Source organism: Octopus bimaculoides, chromosome 2, assembly GCF_046866305.1.
Source record: "Octopus bimaculoides isolate indiv1 chromosome 2, ASM4686630v1, whole genome shotgun sequence".
NCBI lineage: Eukaryota > Metazoa > Mollusca > Cephalopoda > Octopoda > Octopodidae > Octopus > Octopus bimaculoides.
The window spans coordinates 73490744-73513302 of NC_142929.1; the positions used below are offsets into that span (position 1 = coordinate 73490744).

The 22559-nt window shown below is 35.3% G+C and overlaps 1 protein-coding gene and 1 non-coding gene across 15 annotated transcripts in view; one reads left to right on the forward strand and one right to left on the reverse strand.

Moving 5' to 3' along the window:
- The window catches only part of LOC106872104 (uncharacterized), a 361913-nt gene that overhangs the window by 284560 nt on the left and 54794 nt on the right, over window positions 1–22559 (reverse strand). The window lies entirely within an intron of this gene.
- LOC128247138 (U2 spliceosomal RNA) lies at window positions 1830–2026 on the forward strand. Its single transcript, XR_016240883.1, has one exon. It is a non-coding gene; the product is annotated as a U2 spliceosomal RNA (small nuclear RNA).

The window sequence follows — 22559 nt, forward strand, 5'->3', positions numbered from 1 at the left end:
ATAACCCCAATTTAACAACATTATTAATTCATGTCTACTTATTAAAACTCTGCCTAAAAATAATGTGCCGCATAAAAATGTTCTAAATAAAATGCTTCCATTCTCAGTTATAAATAATAATGCAAATCCAAGTGATCCATACTTTACACTAAATCCCGAAACCAATCTTGATTCCCATTTAGTAAAATCAAAAGGCACTGGATAGGTTTCTGTAATTCCATCCTAAACATAATATTAGAAACTGATGAAGAGAAGGGAGTTAACTCTTTTGATACTACAATGTAAACTTGCTGCTTTAAAGTGATTTAACTTAAAACTTGCCTTTGAAACTTCATGTTAATTTATGTTCCAAACACCAGCTTAATAACGATAAAATTATTTCACTAAATTCTTCATTATATTCAAAATTAATTGAAACAAAAGCAGTGTAGTTCAAAAGAAATATAGTAACAAAAGTGTTGAAATGATCTAAATTAAAATCTTCCATTAAAACTTCATGTAAGTTTCTGTTCCAAACACAAGCTTAATAATGACATGGTTATTTTTCTAAATTCATTATTTCCTAAATTAACTGAAATGAAAGCAGTGTATTTTAATACAAATTTAGTAACAAAAGGATTACAAACAGCTGAAAATTGCTTTGACCAAGTGCAACAATGCAGTCAAAACCAAGGAGCTATTGCTGTCAACTCTAATAACTGACAACACCTTAGCTGTCATTCAGTGAAGCAACTGGAAATTAAGAGAAGAATCAGTGGAAATCAAAGAAGACACAGGTGACAGATACCCATCCAGGAGTGTCACATAACTGCTTTCATACCCATGTTTCAACTGCAGTAAATATTTGTGGTTCCTGCATGGGATTCTAAAAGCATCAAAGTGTACACAAGACTGTTGATGGAAACAGTAGGCTGGCTACAATAGACATCTAAGCAAAAGCAGCAGTCTACTACTGCATATGCTAACAATATTTTAAGGTTAAAAGACCCTAAAAATTATAAAACCACTTCAAATATCATCATATATATTAGACATGAAGTGAGTGTGGGTAATTGACACTAACAAGGTTTTGTAATTGATTCAAATACTTTTCGACTGATCCAGTTCATTTAAACATCAGTCAGTCTCTCACTCTCTCTTCTCTCCCTCTCATAATTATATTTTCACTTGATATACAGTTATAACAATCTTAACTCACTTAAAGTGGAGGAGGAGTACAAAGGAGCAAGAAGACTGTACTCAGGAATGAAGCAGGTGGAATGAAGTGTGTGTACAGAAATAGTCTTTACAATTACACAAAACAAGACAAGTGGGTGCTAATCATTAGACCAAATTGCTAGAGTGGCAGACAGTTCTAAAAATTGCTCCTGTTAAGACATTGTTAGTCTGAAGCTTTGAATTCTCTTTCATCGACAATGTTCAAATCAATATGGACTTATTATTCATAAATTCTATTGTTTAACTCTTTCCAAATGAAGACAAGGTGGTATCACTAAAAATCATCATCATCATCATTTCTATGTCCACTTTCCCATGCTTGCATGGATTGCACAGAATTTATCAAAGCTCTCAGATGGGCTTTTGATGCAAAATGCACAGTTGTTTATATCACTAGCTGGGAGATAAATCCCCACCATCTCCAGCATTGAGAACACCAGATTTTGTGATTCCAACCTTCCTTGGTTTTGTCAATGATGAATGCTTGACCACTAGAGATAGCAGCAACTCATCTCCTTGCCACCAATATATAGAAAAACAGTGCCAGAACAGATACTGGTGTCATAATTAGCCAGTTAGTTTGTTAAAAAAATATATATTACTGAGAGATAATATTTATCCCCCGGCCTTTTGGCTAAGATCAAAGTGTAGTATCTGTTCTTATCAGCTTAATATCTGATACGGTCCCTATTTGGGACCATCGATATTAAACTGACTTTTAGAACGAGGCGAAGAGTTAAGGGCTTGCTCCACCTTTGCCACAGGTTGGCCTGGTATAGCAGTACTTCCAGGATTCAGCCCATCTCCCACCAGGGAGATAAAAAAAATAAAGTCATGGTGGTGCTCCAGCATGACCGCAGCCACTTGGCTGAAACGCATAAATATATAAATAAATGGATGTTCTATTTGAACAAACTATACTGCAGTAGTTACCACGAGAAACTCTCATACTGACTTTTGGTGCAAAATGCACTCTTGATGATGATTGAGGGCAATACATCGCTGACAGTGATAATAATGATATTACAATCAGATATATCATACCTGCAATGCAGTTTGATGTAGCAGCAATTGTAACTGGGCAGGACCCATTTCCAAATGCTTGCAAACTTGAGGGGTGAGGGTGGGGTAGCAGAAGATAGATACAAGGTGATATTATTGGCAATAGCAATGGTGATGATGATGATGATTTGATTTCTATATAACTGGAAAAGTCATAATAACCTTGAGCAACATGTAATCAAACCCAATAAACTTCCACCTTTCTTCTCCCCCCCTCATCCCCACACATCAAGGAAGATAATCAAAACAACATTAGATCTTAAAATAATGGTATCAACAACTACAACCACAATGATAATAATAATAATAGCATACAAATTCAGAAATAAAATACTTTTCATTGAAAAACAAATGGTGAGAGATAGATAGATAGAGAGAGAGAGGGGGAGTCAGTCTGTGAGTGAGTGAGTGAGTGAGTGTGTGATTTTTGTGTTGTCTCCTCTTTCCCACCCCCACTAATAAAAAAAAATTATTAAAAATATGCTCATGACTCATGAAAAACATCAGATTTCTCATAAATTTTTCCTCCAAGAAAGATTAATACATAACACATATTGCTACAGGCATATATTATCATCATCATCATGATTATTGTTATTATTATTATTAGCAGTAGTAGTACCATCATCATCAATACTAAGGCGTTATAAATTTTATTTTTGGCTTATAGAAACGTAATAAACAATAGAATTACTTAAATTTTATTATTGAAAAATATTCATGTAAACATAGAATAATATAGTCAAATCCTTACTTGTGTTGGCCATATTTATTTTTCACTGCCATCATAACACACACACACTTCAATACACAAATATATAAACATTTTCTGAAAATACATCGCCAGAGGTTCGACATCACCTTGGAGGATGCAGAGGGGCTGGCACAGGACCACCAGTGATGGAGAGCACTAGTAGACCCAGTTGGCTCGACATAGGGTGACACTAACTTGGAATGACCCCCAGTCACATCAAGCAAGAACATGAAACTGATGCTGAAGCAGAAGTGAAAATACATTCTTTAACCCTTTTGTTACCAATCCAGCTGAAACCGACTCTGGCTCTGTAGTACAAATGTCTTGTTTTCATAAGTTCTTAATTAAAATCTTCTACCAAACCTTAGTCACAATTTATGTTCCTAACACTAGCTTAATGATAACTAAGTTATTTTACTAAATTCTATGTTATATTTAAAATTAATTAAAAGAAACACAAAGCATCTCAAAATAAATACAGTAACAAAAGGGTTAAGACACTTAAGTGTAAATACACTTCCTTACATAACAACCACAAACATACTACAAAAGACATATATGCAAATATAAAAACAGACACACAAACATACAAAATATATATGCACACAACTGGAGACACACCTTATACATTCATCTACATACATAAGTATATATCCCAAACATACACAATACACATGCATACACTTAAAGACCCTTTAGAGACACAGACACACACACAATAGGCTGTTTATGACTGCCACGAATAGTAAATCCCTGGATGAAACTCTGAGTAGACTGTCAACTTTTGATATGATAAATATATTTAGCCACTCTACCTTGTGTATTAAGTTCTATATCAGATAATATATTTTACAATTCTTACATTATTGTATATATCCTAAACATACGCAATGCACACACCTGGAGACATCTTAGAAATACATACTCAGTTATTATGAAAGTACCTCAAATAGACTGCGTAAAAATGTCTGGCCATAGAGAAATATTACCTTGCCTGGAAACGGGTGTAGAAAATCTACCTCAATAAACTCTTGTTTGTCTTGTTTGATTCATACAAGTATGGAAAAGTCAACATCAAAATGCTGTGTGTGTATATATATATATATATATATATATATATATATATATATACACACACACACACACACACATACATATTAGTGTTTTAGTCCAAAATGGAGATGAACACCAATGTTCCATGTGATAGCTTGATATTTGTTGAGGACCCCCCCCCTTAACATGAAACCAATGGTAGCCTTAACCCCAAAACAAATAATTTTTATCCACCAATGCAATGTTGAGCACTCATTCTCATTGTTCAATATGAATGTGTGTGTGTGTGTGTGTGTGTATATGTAGTCCTTAGACCCATTAGATCCTGTCAAACTATCTGACCCATGCCAGCATGGAACATGAACATTAAATGATGATTATACACACACACACGATAGGCTTCTACACAACTTCCAGCTACTAAATTCACTAACAAGGCAGTGGTTGACTGTGGGGGAAGGGGCATATTAGAAATAAAATGCCCAAGATGGTACACAGTGGGACTGAACCTGAAGCCCTGTGGTCCCATTGTGGAAGTGACCTTCTTAATCATATAGAATCACAGCCATGTAGAATTGAAGTGTCTCAACCAAAAGATGGACAAAAACCATAGCAGTGTCATATGGTCTAATCTGTTATCAAATTGGTTTACTTCACCTTTGCAATTCTCAGAATAGAGATCAAATTTCAGTAACTGTGGTGGGTCTATGATAGGATGAGGGGTGGAGGAGAGAGAACAACAACAACAATAATAATAATAATAAATGAACAAGAAAACCTGATACAGAAAATAACAAGATGATAATAAAAGAAATACAGCTAGAATTTTCCCATAAGACTATTATGAATTAGTATCTGTAACTAGATACCGAAGACTATTCATACAATGACTGCCAAAGAACTGCCACACACATGCACTCTGATACATATTCATTGAACATATAAATATTAACACAGATACACAAACACACATACATACACACTGCATAACAATGAAATCTTTTCTGGGCAATATTTTCCAGGACAGTCGTCCTTTCTTATCAATGGAACTGTCCTTGCAGTGTTAATTTTATTTCCATTTAAAAATTTTTTTATTCCTGCTCTATGTCTGATGGAAGAAGAATGAAGAATGCAGTTGATAATGGATGGATAAGCTGTTCAAGAATCAATGATGTTATATATTTGGTGTGAACTAGACTAATCTCCAGAGAAGCATCACATCTCCAAATATGGCAGCAACTGAGAAGATACAGACTTGTTGCGATACATGTTGCTGTTGGATTCTGTTGCAACGCTTCACTTGTTTCACCAAAGATGTATTACTATCGGTAAATTGGTTCTACAAGATTATTCTTGTGTGTGCAAGAGCATGTGTGTGCATGTTTGCACATGCATGTGTCTGTGCATGTGTTTGTGTAAGTGCACACCTACGTGTCTATCTGTGAGTGTATATGAGTTTGCATGTAAAATAAGTGGTATGGGCATGATTGAGTAGTTAACAAGTTAAATTTGCAAGTACGAGGTCCCAGGTTCCATCCTGCTGTGTGTGCACATATGCATATGTACATGCATGTGTGTAAAAATAAATGGTACGGGCATGATTGAGTAGTTAAGTTAACTTTGCTACTATGACATTCCAGGTTCAGTTCAACTATGTGGCATCCTGGATAAGTGTCTTTTGTCAAAGCTTTGGGTCAACTCCAAGCCATTTGAGTGAAACAATATGAAAGCTTGTTGAATGGATTGTATTTGGGCCAAATCTCCAGTTTGAAGACACCTTCCTTCCATCTTCCCACCTGTTTCAGAGGCCTTGTAAGAGGACATGGGCACTGCTTTCCTTCCTGACTAAAAAGTAAAACAAATCAATCACTTCAGTGTTATCTGCCTAGGGTATTGATTAATTAGAACAAGAAGGAAAATGTGAAACAAGGAGTAAAATAATGAACATGTGATCCTTATTACACTGGATAGGCACTTTCACCACATTGCCATTACACATTAAAATGGCATCATTGCAGAGCTTTTTTATTCCTTTCAGTCATGAATTTTAGAATCAGCCTGTTGCAGACTAATGTTGAAATAGTAAAACACTTTAATGGATTCCATCTGGCTGATAGGAAAACTGTAATTCACTATGTTTCATATGTGTGTGCATGCACACACACACACACATACACAAACACAGACAAACAGAGATAACACAGAAACTTACTTCATGAATACAAAGAGTAAAATTACTGATGAAAATGTAACTGAAACAAAAACAAAGAGAAAGAAAGTAAGAAAATAAAAGAAAGTTTTAAAGGATATGTACTAAGAAATGTCACGACCTTTCGGTTATTTACATAATTTCTCATATATAACAAGTGAAAAATACCAACATTTGTAGCACTAAACTGTTTTGTTTGATTTTTACAACTCAATGCATCTCTGGCTGCAGGACTAATGCAATAAAACTGCAGTAATTTGCATCATAACTCAACCAGATTAAATTGTGTTATTTTGGGGGGGAAAATAAAACAAGAAAATGGTAAAACAAGATGGAAACAAGGCTGTTCATAGCAAGACATTAATACTATCTGGTTATGATTATAATTAGGAATATATTTTTTTTTTCTTGAGCCTCAGGACACATACAACCATTACTTGGTTTCCATGGTGTGTAAGCAACTAAGATCACAACATTACCCCTGAATGGGACATGAGGCTGTAGCAGGGTTCAATGCCAGCAACTTTGAGTAAAAGGAACAAGTTGATCACATCAATTCCAGAACTTGACGGGTACTTTACTTTAATCAACCTTAGAGATGAATGGTAAAGTTAACCTAGACAGGATTTGAACTCAGAATGTACAGAGCCAGAAGAAATGTTGCTAATTATTTTGTTCAACATGCTAATGATTCTGTCAGCTCTCTACTTTAGGGATATAGCAGCTCACAGAAGAGAAAAGATTGCAAAATAGTAATTGAAGATGAAGGAGCTTCTAGTAACTCATTAATATTATCAATGTCCAACTCATGCCAATATGGAATATGGATATTAAACAATGATGATAATATGGCAAGGCAAACGATGTGCAGGCTGTGAATGGAAAGATAATAGAAATAGTTTTTTGTCAGAAACTAAAATGGCTAAACAAGGCTCATCAACTAGAACTTTTGACTCAATGTCCAAGACTTCTCAGTTAATGATATTTGATAAACAAGAATGTTAAAAGGAAAATGTAGAATAAATGTATACATGCAGATATATAATGAAAATGAATTATGCATACCAACGAGAAGAGGTGCCACTAGGGATGTTAAAAAATAAATATGCAAATTTTCTTAAATATGTAAGAGGAAACCTGGCTGAGATTCGATCAGTTAAGCATAAGATTAATTTGTAGTAGATTTCAGCTAGTTTTCTCACTGTTCTTGTTAAATTTTATTAATTCTTCATCTACACCGTACACAGAAAACCTGCTTTATAAAGTTTTGTTTGAACTTTCTGGCCTCTGTCTCATTAAATCAGCTACTTAACTTCTCAATATAAGCAGAGAAGACAGAGTTCATTCCAGCAAATAGAAACTTCATTTTCCAAGTAACACATCAACTGATTGGGAATATCATACTTTGCTCATGGCCATTTGGGCTGAGAGGTGAGTTTTTAAAAGTAGGTGTCATGTATGGATTTGTCATGCTTAAGACCAGATTCTATGTCTGACACTGGCAATACTTTACACCTACACCCACCCCACTAAGGAAATGATATCAACAATGATAGTGGTTGTTAGGGTAAAATAGTTCTCCCTATAAGCTTGAGAACCAGCTATGAGTAAGAATGACCTTATTTAATCTTCACAACTGTAAGCAATATGTTGTAGGATAGTGGCTCATCAGTGTATAAGTGTGGTTCAGGTGTGAAGATAGTCACATACTTTGTGTGTGACTGTGTTTCTACAAATGTCTTGTCATATATATATATGTGTGTGTGTGTGTGTGTACGTACATATATATATATATATATATATATATATATACACATGTTTGTCTCTGTATGTATGTACATGTGATCATGTCTGCATTCATTAGTGTTTGGACATCAAAGCATGCTTATGGGATTGCATGTGCACACTTTCATGTGTGTGCCTTTGTGTGATTTCATGCATGATAACAAAATTTTTCAAGCATGCTATATTGTCTATGAACGTGTATATACCTAAAAAGTATAAGTAAATGTATGAACATTTTATGCTTATTATATACGTGAATGTGCATCTGTATGTCTGAGTGTGCAGTTGTGTTTATGTGGTATACAATGTGGGCATCATGCCAATGTGTGAGTAGATATATTGCATAAATGTCTGAATGCATAATGCATTAGTATGAGCATGTAAATGTGTATGCAGCATTTAAATATTTTCACATAAAAATGCATGTATGTATCCATGTGCATGCATGTAAAAACTTCTTTACCAATCAAAGGTAGTGCAACAGGAGGCCGAGAATAAGAAGGACAGGTTTAAGTGAAATGAAATTCTTCACATTGGACTATTGGACGCTCGGTAATGCAAAATTGATTTCCAAAGGGAATGTTCTAAAAATTAGACGCTGTTGAGTTTCATGTCCATTTTATGTTCCAAGCTAATGCAAGTAGGATGGTCCTGTCAATTTCAATGATTGTATTCACTTGGAAAGGTCTCACAACAATAATGCAAGAGTTGTAAAATATATTACCTGATATAGAACTCAATACACAGGGTAGAGTGGGTAGATATATTTATTATATTAAAAGTCGACAGTCTACTCAGAGTTACATCAGGGGATTGACCGTTCATGGTAGTCATAAACAGCATAGTTCAGGTTGAAATTCAGTAGACTGTCAACTTTTGATATAAATGAAGGTATATCATTTGTTTTATATCTGTTTTTCCATATTAATATGGATTAAATAAATATATAAAAGTATTTCTTTTTGCAGATGAATGCCCTTCCTGTCATTAAACATTACCTGTTTTTTAGGTAAGAGATTTCTTATTTCACACATCATCAAAAGTGCTATGAGAGCTGAAAATTTGTTGTCAGAATTGACAATACCACAGCTCATAGCTCACAACTTCTGTGGAGTGTAAATGTTAACAACACACACACACACACACACACACACACACAATGAGTAACAACATGTCAAAAAATACTGACAATTAGAGCTCAGATCAGACCAGTTACCTAAAGTCCAATCTCAAATGAAGGGAGGAGTCCAGGCAAATATGTGTTGGCTATAGGAGGCTCACTTCTGTATAGCTATTTCATAAATGTTTTGATGCCATTTACAACCACCTGTCCATCTTTACCTTTTAATAATGTGTGTGTGTGTGTGTGCACATATATATAGTTGAAATTTATAGAAAAACAAAAGACGAAGACAGGTGCATGAACAAGCAAATGTATTAGTTTGATGCTCGGGAAAAACGAAAAAGTCATATATATATATATATATATATATATATATATATATATATATCCTTTAAGTTTGTTTACAAGAAACATTTTGCATATGCATATAATAGCTCCTATTCTATTATGTTGGCTACAGTCTAACGATGCCAACAGGTGATACCAGTTTTTGGGGGTTGCACCAAGCTGTGCTGATATAATACAGGATAAATATAGTAATAACAATAATAATTGTTGGATGGAAAAACTCTATCCAAGGGTTATTATTGTTATTACTACACACACACACACACACATCTCAAAAGAAATAGACTCTCTTCATTATACTGTGTTATCTGTGAAGACATTACCTACTGCTTTAAACTTGTTAATGTTTCACTTCAGATTACAGTATATTAAATGTTTATAGCAATTAGCCATGCTGTGAACACCAGAAGCAAATGATTTGTCTGATTTTTCAAATAGAGCATATTGTGAGTCAGACTGAGGGTGGACTTAACCAGTGAACGATTACACAAAACCTTGGGATTCCTCTTGCCAGACAACAGGATGATTGTACAATTCACCAGCGAAGGAAGGAATTCAACACCATCCTGCTCAGGTCAACCTGGGCCCTCTGACAAGTGTCTGTGGGGTGCCAAGTGGATTGTTGAAAAGAAATTCTTGTGTTAAACAACTAGTATTACAGAGTAAATCCAACTGAAATGGAGCACTTTTGTGAAATATCTTCATCAACTTGGATACTATGGCAGAATAGTTAGAAGGAAATCTCTTCTTTGAACAGCATATATCCAAAGAAGAAAGGAGAAATAAATCTTTCAGAAATGGTATGTTTGTGTATGTGTGTGTCTATATGCATATAATATATATATATATAGGAAAATGAAAAATAATAATAAGGCAGAATGCTAAACTGAAAGCATATTTTAATATAGATTTCTAACCGGTTTCAGTGCATGGCAAATTTTCAAGAAGAGGGAGAATGAAAATGTTTTTTACAAAAAAGTAAAAAATGAAAAAAAGAATATATAAAAAGAATAATATATAAAAAAATAAATATACCAATACATTATATTGTCTTTGAGCTTTTAAAGTTCAATGGTAATCCATGTAGATAATGGTTGGAAAAATAAGGATGCATGAAAAGTGAGAGTTGTGTTAGGTTTAAAAAGAGAGAAAAGGTGCTAAAAGTTTGTGTGTTAAGCAGGAAGTGTGGTGTCAAAACAGGATGTGTGTGTAAGGAGAGACAAATCTTTTTAGTTGGAGTAATGAACTCTTTGTCAACAGGAAGTTTATTTCTCCATGTGTGGTTAACACAACCCCACTATTTACTGACTTATATATATATATATAGCCAGGTTTCTTTCAGTTTCTGCCTACCAAATTCGCTAATATAGCTTTAGTCTGTGTGCAATAGTTGAAAGGTTGTAAATTAAAAGAGAAATAATATCAAAATAGTTTTAACAAAATGACTGATGTTTTGAAACCTTGAAAATTACAATTCCATTGCAGTTATCGTTTTCCCAAACAGGTAACCTAAGTTTGCCCTTCCATGCATTCATCCATTCACCCATCCAGTCTACCTGTTAAGAACCTTACCACACACACACACACACACACACACACACACACTCTCTCTCTCTCTCTCTCTCTCTCTCTCCTTGTAACTTTTTCAAAAAGCTTTCTTGTTTTTATACATACATGTTTACATTATCAAGCATCTTCAGGCATGTTGTGTCAGAACAGATGTTATTTTAATAGTTTTTTTTTTTTTAGTGAGCGAAAGGTTCCACAAATTTTCTGTCTACACATTTTACTTATTTATTTATTCATTATTAATTATTATTATTATTGTTGTTGTTGCTGCTGTTGTTATTGTTAAATGTTTCTTTGTCTAGTTTTTTTCTCTATGTGTACTCTAAGAAAGAGTGCAAAACTGTGCCAAAAAAACAAGGAGTAACTCTCTGCTTCTCCCTCCCTCTCTCCTACTCAGTCTTTAACCAAGAAATACTGAAAACACTTAACCAACCTGTAAATGCAGTTAGGCATATATTATAGCAAGTTGTAAGTAAAAGTGAGACTAGACATAACATTAGTATTAAGAAACAATTAATTACTTATAGACAAATTAGCCAGCCTATTGTTAGAAATGACAATTCAGTCTATTTGATGTTTCAGATAAAAATCTCAAGCTTTTCCTGAAATGTAAACATTTTCTATTTGTTTTTTTTTTGTTTTTTTGTTTTTTGCCAGTTAACTATATACTGAATATATTAACAATTTTTGTTGATGATGTTTACAGTGAGATAGTCTGAGTCACCTTTGGTTGACTCAGTAAAAGTAAAATGTGGTTACTAAGTGATAGCTACCATTATTTGGTTATTGTACCAATGAAAAGCCTTTACACAGTTGTACAACATTCTAGAAATAGCAACCAAATTTTCTTTAACTTTTTAGTATTTGGATTATTCTGTCAAATGTAATATTTGTTTATTTACATTGTTTTGAGTTAATCATGCATTGTCTTGTAGCTTTGAGATTTCAATGATGGGATTGTTTATTTTTAGAATGAAATTGTTGGCCAGTTTCAATATAAAACAGGTTAAATATTTTGGCCAGGGTTAAAGCATATATAATCATATCAAAGGGAAATGGAAATTAATAAAATTTACTTTTCATTTCGTCCCTTTCGGGATTTTATCCCTAATTTTGTGGTTCTAGAACCTAGCAGTTCTTTCTAGTGTAAGGAATCTCATTAGTGGATTCTTTTTATGTATATATATATATATATATATATATATATTGTAATAAAATGTGTATAGTTAACATTTATCATGTCTTTTATTTGTCAGATTAACTGAAGAACATATGTAACTTGAAAGTTAAGGTAGTATATTTGGTTACCAATATAGGCATTTAAAAATGAATGCCAAAGAATAAAACCAAAACAATTAAAACATTTTTGAGCAATGCTAATAATGTCTTAGATTTTATTTAGCCTTGCTCTACAGAATCTTTGGGATTGGATTAAGATATTCCTTCAGTAAACCAAGGTAGGTTATCAAAGTTGTCAAACAAATGACCCAAGAAATCTAACTCATATAATAAATAAATATAGAGATAAAAAAGCATACATAAAACAAAATTAATAATGCTTTGACCTTTGAATAGTTACAAGATTTTAATGGCAAAAATAAAAAAAAAATTCAAACATATATGTCAAAAAATTTTGGAAACTTTTGTAATAAGGCAACAAGTGCATTAATAATCTAAGTTAGTTTGTCTTGTCCATTTGTTTATGTCTGTATTTTTTCTGGGCTAGCATGGATTGGAATGATGTGATTGGGTGAGGCTGCTTGGACGCTGTTGACCTGGCATGGCTGACTGGAGATTGAACTTGTTTTGGCAACAGTACATTTTTGGCACTGCAGGCAAACACACAGATACATGCAGGCGCAAAAATATACAGAGAGAGAGAGACTATTATTAATTGAATATGATTGATAAACACATTCCCTCTCATCACACTCATAGAGGTATGCACACACACACATAAAGAGAGAGAGAGAGGGATGGAAAGAAATACTACATATATGTACAAACCTAACTAGATGCTCACACACATGTACAATATATATATAATATATATATATATATATATATATATATATATATATATATATATATATATATATCAAAATCAAATCAAATCACAATTGAAGGGAAATTGTAGTTGTGGCTGATACTAGTGCTGGTGGCACGCAATAAGCACCATTCATGCAGGGGTTGCTGCCAGAGGAGCCTGACTGGCTCCCCGTGCCGGTGACACACAAAAAGCACCATCCGAACGTGGCTGATGCCTGTGCCGGTGGCACATAAAAAGCACCCACTGCACTCTCAGAGTGGTTGGCATTAGGAAGGGCATCCAGCTGTAGAAACATTGCCAGATCAGATTGGAGCTTTGTGTGGCCTCTTGGCTTGCCAGTCCCCAGTCAAACCGTCCAACCCATACCAGCATGGAAAACGGATGTTAAACAATGATGATGATGATTATATATATATATATATATATATATATATATATATATATATTACAGCTGGATGCCTCTCCTGTTACTAACACTTACCTGTTTGCCAAGTAAAAGATCTTCAAAGCACAAAACCGGTGGATGATTTGTTGACAGGAAGAATAACAGCAACATCACTGCTAGTACCACACAATATTTGGAGAAGTGCAAATGTAAACACACACACACACACACACACTTTCTGTCTCTGTCTCTCTCTTATGATGGGCTTCTTTCAAATTCCCTACTCACAAGGCTTTAAAGAAAAAGGAAACCCTTTATTCTGAAGAGCAGTGGAATCAGCAAAACTGATTTAAAGCTATTTTTAAGAAATATATTAGCATGTAGGCGTAGGAGTGGCTGTGTGGTAAGTAGCTTGCTTACCAACCACATGGTTCCGGGTTCAGTCCCACTGCGTGGCACCTTGGGCAAGAGTCTTCTACTATAGCCTCGGGCCGACCAAAGCCATGTGAGTGGATTTGGTAGACAGAAACTGAAAGAAGCCCGTTGTATATATGTATATATATATGTTTGTGTGTCTGTGTTTGTCCCCCCACCATTGCTTGACAACCGATGCTGGTGTGTTTACGTCCCTGTAACTTAGCGGTTCGGCAAAAGAGATCGATAGAATAAGTACTAGGCTTCCAAAGAATCAGTCCTGGGGTCGATTTGCTCGACTAAAGGCGGTGCTCCAGCATAACCACAGTCACATGACTGAAACAAATAAAAGAGAGAGTAAAGAGTATGTGACCTAATGTTTTGGATTTAGAGCTCATGATCATCATGGCATGGGTTCAGCATGTGAATTGAGTGGCACGTTGCACCAGTCAATGTATTTCTATCCAAGGTGCTGCACAGTGGGACAAAATGCAACATCACATGGTTAGGAAATGAGCTTCTTAATCAAGAAACCATAAATAGAGAGTAAAACTATATTTGAATTCTTTTGCATCTTGATTAAAATTTTCTACAGTCAATTCCAGGTAATTTTCTGTTTTATTAAAAGGCTTCATATAAAATAAATATACAACACCTTCAAACTCAAGATCCTTGACACTATACATTCATCATCATCACCATTTAACATTCACTTTTCTATGCTTCCATGGGTCAGATGAAATTTGTGGAGGCAGATCTTCTACAACTGGATGTTCTTCCTGTTGCAACTCTCGCCTGTTTCCAAGCAAGGTAATATTTCCCCATGGCCAAATATGCTTTTCACAGAATACTGGTAATGAACAACACCACTTGTATGACAGTGATGCTCATTTACAACTATCATGCAATGTTAAGGCAAGGGTACACAGAAATACACACACACACACACAAACAGGTTACTTTCTTGTTTCTACCTACCAAATCCAATCAGAAGGCTTTGGTTAGCCTGGAGCCATAGGAAAAGACATTTGCCCAAAATGCCAAACAGTAGCACTGAACTGAAAACTATATGGTTGGGAAGCAAGCCTTTCAACCATGCAGCCACATCTGCACCATTCATGTGATGAGATCTTTTCAAAGAAAAGTCTCATTCAAATGGTACCATTTGTTTCAAGTTCTCCATATAACCATGTCCTGACAGCTTGTTGTTCAGTAAATGGGAACATAACTACATTGCTTGGAAACATGTAGTTAACAACAGGAATGGCACCAGGCTGTGGAAAATTCTGCTTCAACATAGACTGTTTGCCCCATGCAACAGAAAAGTGGACATCAAAACAATGATGATTTCTTTTATATATGCAACTAAATCCCCATAAACTAGAAACCCTTACATAAGTATTACCCTAGCCAGAATTAGGATCACCTTGAAGAACAATCACACACTATTAATGTATGGTATAATATATAAACAGTGGCCCAGTGGTTAGGGCAGCGGACTCGCAGTCATAGGATTGCGGTTTCGATTCCCAAACTGGGCATTGTGTTTATTGAGCGAAAACACCTAAAGCTCCACGAGGCTCTGGCAGGGGATGGTGGAGAACCCTGCTGTACTCTTTCAGCACAACTGTCTCTCACTCTTACTTCCTGTTTCTGTTGTGCCTGTAATTCGAAGGGCCAGCCTTGTCACACTGTGTCACGCTGAATATTCCCGAGAACTACGTTAAGGGTACACGTGTCTGTGGAGTGCTCAGCCACTTGCACGTTAATTTCACGAGCTGGCTGTTCCGTTGATCGGATCAACTGGAACCCTCGACGTCGTAAGCGACGGAATGCCAACACACAATATATAAACAACATAATCACCATAATCCAAGAAACAAAGAACTCCTTAACAAATTCAAACTTATGATAGTGAAGGGCAAGTTAAAACAATGAGAATATAAGATACAAATGATTCACTGACTTCAAGCACATCAGACATATATTCCCATCATCATATCCCTAACAGATATCATCATGGTTTCCATACCTGGGTAGCAGCAATCAATCTGGCACTCATATATAGGTACAAATAGACAACATATATGTTTGAATGAGTAAGCCTTAATTCTTCTGCATAACTCTGCTTTCTGGACTATGAAGTGAATAGAAAGCTAATCTGAATCCTGGATAGAAAGCTAACCTAGCAAATATAACTCCCCCAACAACCTTCTATCTATTTCCAATAACTAGGTAATGTGAAGTCATGTGAAGAATTAAACATGGCTTGTTTAGTAATACAAATGTCAGTAGTAGACATGACCTATTATTTCTACAATATATGTGTCTGTAGAGATAGCAAAGGAAAGAGAGGAAGTGTGTGTGTGTGTGTGTGTATAGAGAGAGAGGGAGAGAGAGAGAGAGAAAGTGTGTAAAAGGGGAGATGTAGAGAGAGTGATGAAGAGAAAAGCGTGTGTGCAAAATATAAAGGGTAGGAAATAGATAAGAGACTATAAAGGAGAGTGAGATTATTAAGAGTTTCTTTTTAGATATATTGGGAGGTTGGATAGAAGCAATGAAAGGGGTGGAGAATTGATGGGGGGGGGGGAGATAGGAAATATTGAAATACATATATCCACACACACACACACACAAACGGAGGAAGTGGAAGGGGAGGGAAGGGGGTGTTATGTTAATAGTTACTGAAATATATCTTTCTGCTGTTGTCTTAAGTACTTTTTATCTTATTGCTACAATGTGATCTGGTATTAAAGATTACAGAACTCTCTCTCTTGACACAATCATTTCATTATTAACACAACTGCTGCTGCTGCTGCTGCTTTCAACCTAGTTACTAAAATAGACTGAAGTGGAACAAGGAGACATATTTATTCCCAAACAATGCCAGTGGTGATTCATGGCTACTGTTTGCGATAGTAGGACCTATTGTACTCTATTGCAAATACAGTTGGGTCACATGGCTGTGTGCAAAAAAGCTAGCTCGGCAACCACATAGTCTCAAGTTCAGTCCCACCATGCAGCACCTGGCTAACACCTTGTATGTGCATTTGATTGTGGAAGCCCATCTTGTGTGTGTGTGTGTGTGTGTGTGTGTGTGTGTGTGTGTGTGCATCTTGTGTTTGTTCCACACCATTGCTTGCCAACTGGTGTTAGCGTGTTTACATCCCCACAACTTGGTGATTTAGCAAAAGAGATTGACAGAATTAAGTACCAAACTTCAAATAAATACTGGGGTTGATTTGTTTGACTAAACTCTTCAAGTCAATTCCCCAGCAGGGCTGCAATCCAATAACAGAAACAAGTAAAAGAATTTACATCATGCATGATATTAGCGAGCAAAAAATAATTTTGATAACCTGAGATTATTTAGGCCTCAAGTACACAAAACTTCTTTCAAAAAAGCAACAAGGGAAGATAACTCCAATAAGATCAAGTGAATGAAATAGTTGGTCAATATAGACACTGTTAGAGTAGAGTGGATTTGGTCTTTAGAATGATCCAACTGATGGAAAAAAAAAAAGAGACATGTTTCAGTCTTATGAGATCTCATCAGTGAAACAAGCTACTCAGTAAGGCTTAAGAGTGATGAATATGATGATGTGGTTAAAAAATTCACCTCTTAACCCTGTGGCACCTTTGGCAAGTGTCTTCTACTATAGCCCCAAGTTATGAAACTTTGTGACCCACTGTGTGTGCATGCCAAAATGCATCTGGTGCTCTTGCTGGCCTCAGCTGGGGTGGACTTTTATCTCTTTCTATATTTATTGTATTTTTAACACAGCAAGTCCATAAGATGTTATCTTGGGATAAATACTGAAGTGATTAGTCTATCAACAGTGTGTGTGTGTGTGTGAGTGTACAGTTTATGAATCCAATATAGGTAGAATCAACAAAAAAAAGTACTCCATCCAGTAAGAGATAAATATCAATTTAATACACAACCGAAAGAGCGACTAATAGTTTCATACTTTATGATACTTTAACTAGGAATATTTATAAAATACCTCATGTATCTCCAAGCACTCTTTCAGGCTCTGTTTATGTGCTAAATATATTTTAAAATAAAGAATGCTGGACTTCATGTTCGGAGTTCAAATTCTGCTGAGGTCAATTTTGCCCTTCATCCTTTTAGGGTTGATAAAATAAGTACTAGCTGAGCACTGGGGCCACTGCAATCAACTCATCCACTCTTCTGAACTTGCAGACATTGTGCCAAAATTTGAAACCGAGCGAATGGTACCTCTCTAAGTGTAGACCTGTGAGTCAGAGAGAAGGAATTGGAGAGGGCACTTGCTCCTGGGGTTTCAGGGAAATCTTGGACAGTGAGGTTCCTCGATTATCCCTAGAAGCCTTCCTGTATCAAGAGGGCCACATCTCTATCATCCTCCCCGCCAGTTTTTTTTTCCTTTTTTTTTTTTATCATTTCATTATATGTAAACCCCCACACTTTATGTCTGTCTTTGTATTGTCTTCCTCATCCTTTACCCTTGTGGCAAATAAATGAAATTATTATTATTATTATTATTATTATTATTATTATTATTATTATTATTATTATTATTATTATTATTGTGCAGTACTAGCAATTTGTCATCAATATAATGAGGTACCATTATACGGTCTAGCACAGATATAGTGTCATACTGAGAGTATAGCACAAATATATTGTTGCTAATTGTAATAGCTAACTGAGTTATTGAACTCCCCAAACCTTTCCCTTTACAAATTCTATACATGAGGGAGGGGGAAAGGACAAAGACATGGGAATAAATGTGTGGGTGTGAGAGAGGTAGGAGGAAGAAAAAGGAGGACAACATGAGATATAGCATGCAGAAATTACTATAAGCTAAAAAGAAAAGCAGAAAAAGAAAAAAAAAGCAACTTTCTTTTTAGATTTAAACTTAGCTTTGTGAAACAAGTTCCAAATTCAAGTCTATTAAGCTATATATATATATAAAAACACACACTAATACGCACACCATATATATATATACACACGCACACATATATATATATATATATATATATATATATATATATATAGATAGATAGATAGATAGATAGATAGATATGCATTCGTACATAAAAATGTATTTACAAGTAGTTATGGGTTATATTTAGGCTGACGTCGAGTGTATGTAGTGTGTATATCCTAAGAAAGAAACAAGATACCCGACATAGGAAGTGGTTGGTGGGAGCAGGGAGGGGAAAGAGAGAAAGGATGGAGAATAAATAGACAGGAAAAAAATAAAGGTAACATTTTGACTTATTTAGAAGATTATATATATCTTTTATTTTATTTCAGTCAACTGACTGCGGCCATGCTGGGGCATCACTTTGAAGGGTTTTTAGTTGGACAAATTGAACCTAGGACTTATTCTTTGTAAGCCTGGTATTTATTCTAAATAACTCTTTCGCTGAAATGCCAAGTTATCGAAACATAAACACACCAACACCGGTTGTCAAGCGGAGGTGGTGGGGACAAACACACACACACACACACACACACACATCTATATACATGATGGGCTTCTTTCAGTTTCAGTCTACCAAATCCATTCACAAGGCTTTGGTGTAGTAGAAGACACTTGCCCAAGCTTCGATGCATATAACATATGAGAGGAAGAAAATGGAATACACAAGATTCTTTACCAATCACTACAATCATTTCAACCCATCATGCATCAGTCCTTCAAGGGTGAGATTCTGTACAAATGGTTGTGGTGAACCATTCAGTGCAGATGTGCCTCATCTGAGCTAGAATCATGAGCTCTCTTGTATGCCACTAGTTACAGGCAAAAAACAGAATGTATTCTAATTAAAATAAGTGAAACGGAAATTAAAGAGCGAGGTACCTTTTGACAAGTCACCTGATGAGGCACCTCTGTACTGAACAATGCACTACAAGTATTTGTACAGAATCTCACCTGCGAGGGACTGATGCATGATGGATCGAAACGATTGTAGTGATTAATAAAGAATCTTGTGAATTCCATTTTCTCTTTCTCTCATATGTTATATACTCAACAGACATGAAGGAATTCCTGAAGTAAATCCAGTTGCACTTATATTCAGACTGTTGATGACATCAAGTAGCAGAATACAATGAAACATGCTATAAACAGTATGCTACCAGGTATATACCCAAATTTAAAATTATTACTTATATATGTAATACCAGCAATATATGGACATTCTGAAAGAAAAGCTCTTTCCTTCCTCTTTTACTCTCTCAGAATTGATTGCACTTGTACGTATATGTACTTTTGGTTTTTGTTTTAGTCACTGGACTATGGCTATGCTGGGGCACCACTTTGAAGGGTTTAGTCAAATAAATCAACCACAGGACTTATTTTTTATGAACTCTTGTACTTATTCTATTGATCCTTTTTTTGCCAAATCCCTAACTTTTTGGGGACATAAACAAACCAAGCAGTTAGGGGAGAGACACACACACACAGATATATACAAACATACACATGACAGACTTCCACACAATTGCCATCCAACAAATTCACTCACAAGGTATTGGTAGACCTGGGGCTGTAGTAGAAGACACTTGCCTAAGATGTTGCGCAGTGAAACTGAACCGGAAACCACATGCCTGCAAAGTGAGCTTCTTATTCACACAGACATGTCTATGCCTGTAGATGAATATTCAGAAATATAAAGTGCTTCATATTGCTGTTAATTTATAAACACTTTCTCCTCGACTTACGACTGAATTCCATTCCAACTGGCAGGCTGTAAGTCAATCTGGTTACACGTTGGATTTATATTTTTCAACACTATTTTCATTCAAACAGGTTATAAAAATATAAAGCACAAAAATTTAATCCACAATTATTGTACACAATGTGAAAAATATATATGTACTCTATTATACTGTAAACAAAAATACAATCCAAAATTAAAATTAAAAATTAATGCAAATGAAATTCCGCATACATATAATAAAGAAAATTGTTCCTGTGAAAAAAGTGCAAATGAAAATAATTTTTGAATTTTCACAGTCATGTTCTCGGGTTGAGGAAGATGGTTTTCCAAGGAAAATGGTGAGCTTAGTTTGAATAGCATTTTTTAAAAACTTTTTTCACCATATATCTAATGATAACAATGTGCAGAATCTTGAATGATATGTTCAACTTTTGCAAAGCGTTTGACTTTTTGTGGTCACAAGTGTGGATAGTCATATGTCAAGGAAGGGGGAGGGGATAATTTTCATAGATACAATAAAATTAATGTATCAGAGATAAGCAGCAAGGTTTAACCTCTTTTGTTACTATACATTGCTTTTGGTTCAGTTAATTTTGAAAATGATGAAGAATTTGTTAAAATAACTCTGTTGTTATTAAGTGAAGGTGAGTGGACCAGTGGTTAGAGAGTTGCACTCATGATCACAAGACCATGGTTTCAGTTCCAAAAACAGGTGGCATATTGTGTTCTTGAGCAAAACACTTCATTTCACTTTGCTCCAGTCCACTCAGCTGTAAATGTGACAAACTGGCATCCCATTCAGGGTTATTGTGATTTAAGGCCATGGAAACCAGATATTTGGTTCTATGAGTTCTAGGACTTGAGAGAGTAATAATATCCATTGAGTTGATGATGATGATAATGACAATATTATTATTAAGCTGATGTTTAAAATGTAAATTACCATGAAATTTTGATAGAAAGCTTTAATTTAGATCGCTTTGAAATAAAAGAATTTGTATCACAGAACAAGGAACAGATTCAGGTGGGTTGATGTGAAGATCAATGGTGAATAAAAGAAGCTAGATACAAACACAAACAACATTATATCACTATTTCACTTAAGTGAAATTGTGGGATGTTAGCATTTATACACCTTTGCACACATGTTCAATGGGCTTTTACAGTTTCCATTTACCTAATTCACTCATAAGACAACGGGGGGCCATAATAGGAGATACTTGACCAAGAGGCTGCACAATGAGAGTGAACTTGTGGGTGCCAAATAAAAAGCACCCAGTGAACTTTTTAAACCACACAATCATACCTGCTTGCCTGCCTGCCTCCATCCATCCATACATATATATATATATATATATATATATATATATATATATATATATATATATATTACATGAGGGGGTACCCAAGAGTAACCAGAAATGCTCTCCGTGGGACAAACTCATTGTAGTTGGGATTTCTGCCATTAGAAGCTACTTGATGTGACTGGCAGCATTGAGTGAGATCGTACTGCCATGTGGTGCATCTTTGTTTTGTAGTGCTTCTCTCCTGTTTGTCAATCTTTGTGTTGGCTGAAATGAAGGAACAGCATGCTTCCGTGAAATTCTGTTTTCTGCTAGGGAAAATGGCAGCTGAAACAGTTGTCATGCTTCAAAGAGCTTACAAGACCACTGCCACAAGTTTCCAAGTGGTTTCCACACTTCAGGAATGGTCACTTGTCACTTGAGGACCAACCTCATTCAGGATGACCGTCAACCTTCCAAATGAACGAAAACATCATGAAGATTCAAGAACTGATCTTGGTGGATCATCAACGAACACATAGACAAACTTTGTTGATATGAGTGGTGTGTCCTGGAGCTCCTGCCA